Source organism: Mauremys reevesii, linkage group 3 (assembly GCF_016161935.1).
Source record: "Mauremys reevesii isolate NIE-2019 linkage group 3, ASM1616193v1, whole genome shotgun sequence".
Classification (NCBI taxonomy): domain Eukaryota; kingdom Metazoa; phylum Chordata; order Testudines; family Geoemydidae; genus Mauremys; species Mauremys reevesii.
The window spans coordinates 11327715-11337991 of NC_052625.1; the positions used below are offsets into that span (position 1 = coordinate 11327715).

General features: G+C 43.0%; 1 long non-coding RNA gene across 1 annotated transcript in view; it reads left to right on the forward strand.

The window, feature by feature from the left end:
• Positions 1–8795, forward strand: part of LOC120401693 — a 30654-nt gene extending 21859 nt beyond the window's left edge. Inside the window, exons 2-3 of the long non-coding RNA XR_005596652.1 lie at positions 8237–8310; positions 8549–8795. This is a non-coding gene — a long non-coding RNA (uncharacterized LOC120401693). The remainder of the gene's footprint in view (positions 1–8236; positions 8311–8548) is intronic.
• Positions 8796–10277: the final 1482 nt, after the last annotated feature.

Here is a 10277-nt window from a genome sequence, read left to right on the forward strand (position 1 = left end):
GACAGAAGCCACAACGACATAAACCCTCAGGAAATGCAAACAGAAGCACTTAGGTTTTTGCCCACCAGTAGTAAGCAAGACTATTTACTTCACGCGCAGGTAAGACAAAAATCAGTCAAACCAATGAGAAAAACAACTTCTTATTCGAGCTGTCTCATAAGAGTTGTTTACGGCACAACAGAGAGAACGGGTAGTGGTGATTGTGAAGGCTTTTGTTTACTATAGGGCTTAGTATCCCTCCTTGCGTGCTGATGATTTTACACTGCTGCCCAGGTCATAGCTATCTGAGCGTGAAACACACACGCACACAAATTGTAAGATTGGCTTAAAGATCATGAATTTGGGGTTCTTTTTATTTGCCTAGAATTGGGGCTTATTTCTGGAGTTGGGGCTTTAAGAAAAACACCAAATATCATAAGATTCACAATAAAAATCACAAGAGTTGACAGCTGTGTAGACTGGCCCTAGTGAGGTCCTTATGGACTTCATGAAGCCTCTGGCTCTTAATGCTTTCTGGTTATGGAAAACTCTGGCTGAGTTCAGGTTTCGTTAGCAGGGGGAAGAGGTGCAAAATGGTTGATACTGAGAATATCACTCCTGATACAGTGGGAAAGCTTTCTGAAAGAGGAAGGTTTTGCAGCATGTCCTAGAGATGGTCACACTCTGCCTTCTGATTGCTTGTCACGCTTTCATGCTCCCCATCAGAGTCCTCCATGTGAGATGCCACAGCAATTTTTGGCAAAGAAAAGGTCCATTGTGCCAGTTCTAGAACTGTGCATTCATTTATTACAGCTAAATCAATACCTCATGTCAGAATATACTTCCAGATGCTCAGGAGGTGTAAGCTGGCACAGCTCCCCTTTGAAATCAATGGAACTATGCTTATTTCACCAGTAATTCATTCAGTATCGATGTCTGTAGAGTGCCATTTTGAATAAAGCCCTTGCCGATTCACCCCTCCCATGGAAAGGTACTGGAATCCCCTTCCATCTAGTCTTCCTTATTCACCTGATGGTGACAGAACATATATTTTAAATGGATTCATCTGTCCACAAACAAGTGACATTTACTATAGATATATTCACAGAAGCCCAAGTGCCTGTTGCATGAAGCCCATGGAGACCTCTTGGATGTAAAGGGACAGGTGGCCTTGCACGAGTGGGGACAGAGGGCACAAGAAGGTCTGCCCACCCTGTCATTCCACATGCAGAAAGCAGCCACACTCCTGATGCCCCAGGACTGCAAAGGACCGAGGACCTCAACTCCCTAGTGGACCTGATGGCAGTGAAGAATTGGTGTAACAGAGCTCTGCTCCCAGCCTGTCCCCAGCCTCCCCCTACACTGCGGGGTGGGGCGGGGCGGAAGGGGCCATGTACGGCAGGAGCTGGCTCTGTCAGATTTATGCCAGTGGAGGCCATTCATGGCTGGAATTTGTCCACTTTGTGATCCCTTAAATGGTGCAAAGCTGATGGTGAATCCACCCCAAGGTGTCTAATACCACTATGCAAACAAGGCCTGGGTTTATTTTACAGTGGTCAGAGTTTACAGGTAAGGTATCTTTAAAGGGGAAGAAAGTTCCTCAAGCTTCAGAGAGAGGATGATTGTACTCCCAAGCGGTGATTTAACAAGACCTCTCTTCCCCATGAGCAGCGTGGCGTAGTGGACTAAGCTCTAAACTAGGAGCCTGGATTTTTTTTTTAAATCCAAGCTCTGCCTCTTATTTCTGTGGTGACCTGGAGCGAGTCACTTCAACTCATGTTGTCAAAAGTGTCCACTGACTCAGTGTTTTGGACGCCCGACTTAAGACACCCAAAACTGAGGGACCCACATGTGGTGAGCACACTTTTGTAAATCGGCACACTTAATCTTTCTTTGCTTCGGTTTTTCCGAGCTGAGTGTAACACAGCCTTACCTCACTGGGCTTGCTCTGATTAATTAGTTAATGTTCATCAGTGCTTTGAAAACATCTAAGTGCTAAGTAATGTTATTACTTATTTCCACAGCTCCGCATCAGACATATTTTAAAAAGTGACAGCTGAAAGTGACTGCTCCCCCTTTGCCGACCCCAATTTGCACTGGAATCCCACACCAATTAAAACATTGATTTATTTAAAATACAAATAATGACCTCCCTTTGTTCTCTCCCCCCATGCTGCAAAATCCCACCTGATCCCTAATTAACGAATTGATTTATTAAAAGTCTAAGTAATGACCTCCCTTTGTTCTTGCCTTCCAGCTGCAGAATCCCACCTGATCCCTGATTATCACATTGATTTATTTAAAACTAAAATACATGCACTGTATATTTGCCTTCGTTTTGCCTTCTGGTTCCCTCCTGCTGCAGGCACCACATTTCCAGCCATTTACACCTCCGACTGAACAAATCCACAGGAAAAGGTAGCCCTCTACAAAACCAAAGTATGTCCCTGTGCTCCCTCCAAATTGACTCCTGAGAGCTGCTGAGTGCCCCTAATACAAAAGTCAGTAGAAGCTGAGGGTATTCAGAATCTTACAAGATCAGCCCCTTAAGCCTTAATCCAGCAATGCATTCAAATCCATGCTTCCTGTTAAGCACCTGAGTAGGGCCATTGAAGTCAATGGGACTATTCAGGTACTTCAAGTTAAGCACATGCTCAGTAGGACTGTAGTGTGGGAGCATAACAGGGCAATCATTGATTATTTCAAGAGGTCTCTCTACCTCACAGAGAACACAACCCAATAGCATCACTCAGCAAGGAGGAGCAAGGCAGAGTTTGCATTAGCAGCCAGGGCCAATTCAGGACAGCTTGAATCTCTTGCAAACAGTTTGTTGCAGGTCTATAACATTGGTTATGCCCGCAAACTCCCATCAATATCAGTGGGTGCACATGTGGAGGTCTCAGTCCATGACTCTCAGTGGCCATGTGTCCATATCACAAAAACTGTCATCACTAATTAGTAACCTTACTGTTAGCAGAGAAGCCAAGGGATGAACAGAGAGTGAATTGACCCTTCCAGAACAGGGTTAACAGTTTATGGCAGAGGAGCTTGGGGAAGCCTGCATTGCCTGTGCTTGTTCAATAGAGAAACTTCAGGCTGCCAATACAATACCTTTCATGAACACTAAAATCTAGAGCCGATCAGGAAATTATTTTTCTCCACAGCAAAACATATAAATAAAAACACTTTTGTTTTGTTTTCAACAAAAGTTTTCAGGTTTTCATCAAAAAATTCATTGCAGCCGAAACTTTTTCATTTTTGGTTGCCAAAAAAAGACCAAAAAAAAAAAAAAGACAAATACACCTGAAAAAAAACAAACAAAAAACAGACAATTCCTGTTAAAATTTCCATTTGACCAAAAATACCATTTTCCATTGTGAAAATTTTTCATCAAAATGATTTTTACCAGTCCTACTAAACTCAAGTAATTAAAAAATGAATTACATTGAAAATAAAATAAAAAGTGAGTGCATGACTGACAAGACTGTTGTTCCAAGTTTTACCTTCTTAATCTTCACTGACCTTTTCTTGTGGGTTTTTTCCCCTCCACTACAGTATCACATATACCTTCTTCTTCAGTCCACAGTGGCAAATTCACAGAAAAAGGTACCATTTTACCATCTGATTTATCACTACATACTGAAAATTGCTTCCAGCTATAAAATACTACATTATTAAGAAAAAATAGATAATGTCAACAGAAACAAATATAAGCCAACCCTTTGACAATGAAGAAATCTTGTATCACTTTTCTATAACAGAACTTGTATTCCCTGCAGTTCACCTTTATGACTGTTATGGAGATCAGAATATTCTCTCTTTATGCCTCGCACTCTGCCTCCAGCAGTGGTCAATGCCTGATGCATCCGAGGAAAATATATTCCCTTGCCTTTCATAACATAGCTAGCAATTGATAGTGCAAATCTGTAAGACATTGTGATGTTTTCAACAGATTACAACATGAAGCAAAAACTTTTGGTTCTGTTATTTGTTTAGTCCTAGCGCTGGACAGAATCTCCCCGTTCCAAACTCTTTTTTTTGTAAACATAAAAAAATAGGGCTTTGACCACTCCCTCCCCTCATTGTATTTTGGATTACATTTTCTGGGATTTTTTTTTTATTAAAAGCCAGAAACTGAAAAGCTTTTGATAAAAAATGTTCCGTTTTCAGTAAAAAATTCAGTTTCATTTTCAATTTCTTCACGCAGTGCAGTCAGCTTATGGAACTCCTTACCTGAGGAGGTTGTGAAGGCTAGGACTATAACAATGTTTAAAAGAGAGCTAGATAAATTCATGGTGGTTAAGTCCATTAATGGCTATTAGCCAGGATGGGTAAGGAATGGTTTCCCCAGCCTCTGTTTGTCAGAGGATGGAGATGGATGGCAGGAGAGAGATCACTTGATCATTGCCTGTTAGGTTCACTCCCTCTGGGGCACCTGGCATTGGCCACTGTCGGTAGACAGATACTGGACTAGATGGACCTTTGGTCTGACCCGGTACGGCCGTTCTTATGTTCTTATTAATCAAAAATTACATTTTAATTTTCAGCAACCAAACAAACCCCCCCAATTTTTTTTTTGTTACAGAAAATGATTTTGAACACTGAAAAAAAAATCCCTCATTTTTTTCCTGCCAACTCCCCCAAAACACATTTTTTCACCAGTTTTGTTCAGCACCAACGTGCTGAGAACTGTTCAATGCATAAAAATAAACATATTCCCAGTAACAAAGAGCTTGCTACGTAGATACTAGAATTCCAAAGACAGTGAGAACTTAGAGGGCTGGAGGAATTTTGAAGGAGAAACTCATTACTTATGAGCATCACCTTAGATTAGCATGCACCATGACAAACATCAATGGTTATAAAATTATCCAGACGTCCTTGTTCATGGTTGCTTTGATTCATAAAAGGAAAGACACGAATATTCAGCCTATTATGAAGAATAGGCACAACTTTCTGCTGCTAATGGCCTATACAGTTTGATGGCACCTATTATGCCCCCTTAGATATTCCATCAAATCAGCACTTCACTAGATGTATCTGCAGAGGCTGCCCCTTCTGCAGGTTACTCTCTCAAAAACCTTAATTTCAGTCAGGTTATTGATTTCCTATCTTTCACGTGTTTTCTGCAACAACTCACATCATGCCATTGCTGAACTCTGGAACTTTTTAATCTGGAGCTGAGCAAACTAAAGACATGCCACTGTTCATATAGTGCCAGGTTGTGATGCCCATACACAGACTGGGGACTATCTTACTCTACAGCTAGTTCCATTGGAATCAGGGAGGCCACTCATGGAGTTAGGTTCCTAGTCAATATGAGTAAGCCTAGGACAATCTGGTCCATAATATCACTTTAATATCTCCACTATCTTTTGCTCTTTGCTAATGCACGTTCCAGACTGTGTCTCTAGGAGAGAGAGACAGATTCTTTGTGTGTGTGTCTTCACATCATGCCAAACTTGAACAAGGCAGTTATGCATCTTAGTTGTAAAATCAGATCCCAGGTGGAGTTGCTAGCTGACTAAAGTAGAACCTTTTGACAGTAAAACAGATGAAACTTGCGAATAACCAGTCAATGCACAATTCCAGTTCATTCACTGAGCTCATGTTGCATTATACTTGCAAAAGATACCAACAGATACTTAATAAGGAAATTTATCTGGAAGAAAAACAATTGTTTTGCAAGTCACACTGTACAGTCTGGTTTAAATCCAATTAAAATGTATCTAGAACCCCTCATGTTTATCTAGTGTAAGTAGTCTTGATTTTACACATTTCATTCAAGTTGGTCTGCTTTGCTCCAAGTGTTGTTAGTTTCAGTGACCTGACTGTAAATTGTTCTCATCCCTTTCAGCATGTCATTAATTCCATTGCTGAAAATCAAGTTTTACACACTGAAAAGTGATGGGAGCAGCAGTAAGGAAATGCTATAAATAATGTTCCTGCTGTTCACCAGTATCATTTGCACACCTGCATCTTTGCAAAACTTTGAATACATATTTTTATGTATAATTGACTACATCTTGAATAGAAACATATCCCTTGGGGTTGGAAAACCCTCTTTAGAAGTGTAACCATGATGCCATCAGCATTATACACATGGAGTTAACCTGTCTGATTTGTGTCCCAAGGCTGCTTTCAAGGTTTCTGTTCTCTTCATCATGAATTTCTTCTACCTGTTTAGATACTTGTTCAGATACTACAGTGATGAACCTCACATGACTCACAACTTACTCATGGGAGGCCAGGAAGTATTATCTACAGATTTCAAGAGTTCAAAAATTTCCCCATTCCCCATCAGGAGGAAACCAAGACCTTTTGAATGTTTTTCATGAAAAACCCACAGAGTGAGTAACCCTATCCCAGAATAGCCCAGTGGGTAGGGCCCTCAGCTTAAATGTGGAGACCTGCGTTCAAGATGCTGCTCTAAATGAGGTAGAATATGGGCTTGAACCTGGGCCTTCTGCAACCCCTGTGAGTGCCTTTATCACTGAGCTGTTGGCTCTTGTGGGTTTGTCTCTCCCAAATACATGCACACCAGAGAAACCTTCCTGATGGCCATTTAGTCAAAACTACCCTTTCCTCCAAATATTTCAGTTGTGACCAATCAGCATTTTCTGACAAAACACTTTCATTGAAAACATTCCCAAGCAGTTTTAGTATTATCCTCATTTACAGCTAGGAGACAGCGGCATAGGGTAAGACTAAATGACTTGCCCAAGATACCCATGCTCCCCTGGCTGAGCCAAGAATTGACCCGTGGTTTCCTGATCTACCGTCTAGTGTCCAGTCCACTCGACAATCCTTCCTGCAAAGGCAAATCAATGGGCTAGGTAAATCTCTGGTACCATACCCAGCAGGGTTTGGGAAGCTGGTGGGACAAAGAGGAAGCTGGTGGGACAAAAGTGGAAATCAACAAAAATGACCACAGAATAATGTTTCTAATATAGCTCTTCTACTTCAGTTCATACTAAATATGGAAATTCCAGTCCAACTTCTGCTGTCTGTTAAACCAGTATAAACCCAGAGCAACTCCACTGGCTTTCTTAGATGGGGTTCCACCATTTTTTATTGCAGACTCTTTTATGAAGAAACTCAGAAGAATCTCAGTTTCATTGTGATGCCCAGACTTTAGTCTCATTTACTGAAGTGAAAACAAACACAAAATCCCATAGTTTCCCCCCACAAAGTAATAAAAAGGGTGATAGGTTTTGCAACTGAGCTAGTTTAATTCCTTACTAGTCCAATGTTTAAAATAAAAGACTGAAATTCAGGATATTTGGGCCAATTTTTTTTTTTTTTATAAAAGGGTATCTAAAATTAACTCCTTAAGTCCCTAAAGAAGAAGCCTGATTTTCAAAAGTTTCAGCAACCAGCAATTTCCTTTGGCTTCAAACGGAGCTGCTGGATGCTCAGTATTTTGAAAATCAGGCTAATCACATGCCTAAATATAGACTTGGGCTTTTTACTATAGGCTCCCATTTAAAAAAATCTTGGCCTTGGTTTCTGTGACCAGATCTGCCAGTGACTTGCTATATGATGTGGACACATCACTTAACCACTCTGTGCCTGCATTCTCTCTGTAGGATGGGTGTAATACACCATCGATAGAACAGGTCTTATCCTGCCATAGGTTGAGTGCCTGCAAAGAGGCTTAGATGAAGGTTATTTTAAGTGTAAGGTGTTATGAACCAGCCAATTGTTTCTACCATGAGAATGGCATTACCTACCATTAGTTTAACAATGAACAAACCGGCATAGCAGACCTGCTGTGGTAGGGAGTGTGGGTACACCCGAGTTTTCTGTGTCACATGCTAAACCATGCCATTTTGTTTTTCCAACTTGACTTGCTCTGAAAATAAATAAATAAAAGGAAACAATCCTAAAGCCCAGACTTCCAGATGGGACCTCCCTCGAGGAAGGTCACTTTTTACGCCCACCAACCCACGGTCCTTTCACAGATCAATCAGCACTGCATAACTCAAGGTTTCTAATTAGTGAGGGCCCATATTGCCTCCTCCACCTTCACAGGGAAAGGACTATGGCCCCCTAGAGAGCTACATGAAGGAGAATTATTCCTCCCACCTTCTAACAGACTGTGAGAAAAACCCTCTGTGGGTTGAGCATCTGTCAGTGGGGAATTCAGTGTCCTAGGCAGGAGGGTACAAGGCCCTGGGGGGAAACACATCATTTCCCCACCCAAACAACTCAGCAGCATGAGGAGTACTGACATTGCCCCTCTCTGCTTGGACAGCTCCCAGAGTGAACTGCCACGGAGGACTGCACTGGAGCAAGAGGAGAGGGCCTGCGGCAGATCTCCTTGATGAGGTTTGTGGGGGTTAACTCCTTCTCCTCTGGATTATTCTTCTGGGAGCAAACCACATCCCCCTGAAGCAAGCAATAAAAAGTAAGTGCTTCTGGTAGCACTTCAGAGTTTTCTAGCCACTCCAGCCCCCGACCCTGGATTTCTCTATGGATAGGAAGAACCAGGGCCCATGTTATTAATGTTTGTACAATTCCTTGAAAATAAGCAGGAAATAATAATAACTACAATTCTTCCTCCCAGGAATGTGTGTGCAAACTGGTACTGTAGTAACAAGCAAACCCACTGGGATGCAATCAATGCTAGAAGACGCTCCAGTGACAGAATGTGTTCTAGGATACTTCCCAACCCCACACAGCTCCACTTCTGAGACACCGCTGGAGCTCTCTGGCCACGTCACTGCCGGCTTTCCACTTAGAAGGACAGACAGATGTTCGGTCTGGCGTCAGGTTTCGTTGCTTCAACAGTAAGCTGCAGTTCAACACATCCAAAAAATACAAGACCGGATTCTCTAAAGAGATCTGACCCCTTGGAAAAGCTGAAGAGGAAAGAAGGAGCTGGGAACAGGCTGCAAATCTCCAGCAGGGAACGTCTCCGCGAACGTTGCTTTTATAGACAGTAAAGCTCCGCAGGACAGAACTTTAATTAAATTTAAATGTGGCCCACGTGTCATGAGACTGACTTTTGTGTACCTCTGGCAATGCTAGTTAGTAGAATTGCCAGAGAAGACTGCAGTTTCTTTTTCTTTTTCTTTGCTATTAACTATAACAGCGGTCCTGGAAATTCATTGGTCCTATCACTGAAATGCAAAAGACCAAGGCAGGTTAAGAAAGAAGCGTGCCACTAGGAGGGAAGGAGTAGTGGAATGGGGAAGAGAAGGTCATATTGGCTTGGCTGGGAAGGAGAGAGTGGCTTGGACCTGATTGGGATGGGAAATAGAAGGCTGCATAGGCCTGCAGGGACTAGGAACTCCACAGCTTCAGAGATTGAATGGTATTTCGGAGACCATTTATTTGAATCTCCAAGCCTTTCGTAGATATACCCATCACTAATCAAGCAATAAAAATGGCAGAGAAAGACTAAGAAGTGCCAACATAAAACTAAATTTAAAAAGGGGGAAAGGGAGGAGCTGGGAAACTATACCCCAGTCGACCTGACTTCGATACCTGGGAAGCTACTAGAGCAATATCTAAAACATTCAATTTGTGAATACCTGGAGGATGAAGGGGTGATCACTAGCAGCCAGCATGGATTTACCAAGAAAAAAATCAGGCCAAACCAGCTTGATTTCCTTCTTTGACAGGGAAACTAATTTTGTGGCTACGGGGAATGCGGTGGACATAATATACCTGGACCTCAGCAAGGCTTTTGACACAGTCTCACAAGACATACTGATAAGTAAGCTGGAGAACTGCAGACTCAACAGAACTACCATTAAGTGGATTGTAGCGGGGTGGTCACCCGCTCCTGCCCTGAGGGGCTTGAAATCAGCCCTTAAAGAGGGCTGCAGGGGTAAAACAGCCCTGGAGAGGGCTGCAGCTCTGAAAGCTGGGCTGATTGGGAAGCAGCCACAGCTGCAGCTGGCTTAATAAGGGCCCAGCTGATCCTTATAAGGGGGCAGTGGGCCAGATGCACACACAGACTCTTTCTGAAGGCAGAGAGAGAGAGAGAGAGAGAGAGGTGGGGGGGAGAGGGAGAGGGAGAGGCCTGGCTGCTCAGTAGCTGAGGGTGCCTAGAGTGAGGCAGGGCTGGGGAAAGGCCAGAGGGGCTGGGAAGCTCCAGGCTGCAGGGCCTTGTCCAAGGCCCCAGAGAGGCACTGGGTTTCAGAGAGAGGCAGCAGGTCCAGATTCAACCTTGCCTATGATGAGTGGCTAACACTGCAGTCTGCCCCAGGGCATGGGGGTGAGTTGGTGACTGTCAGTAGCCTATGACTGAGGCGAGGTAGGGATAGGGGGTGGGGGTTCCCCTGGGC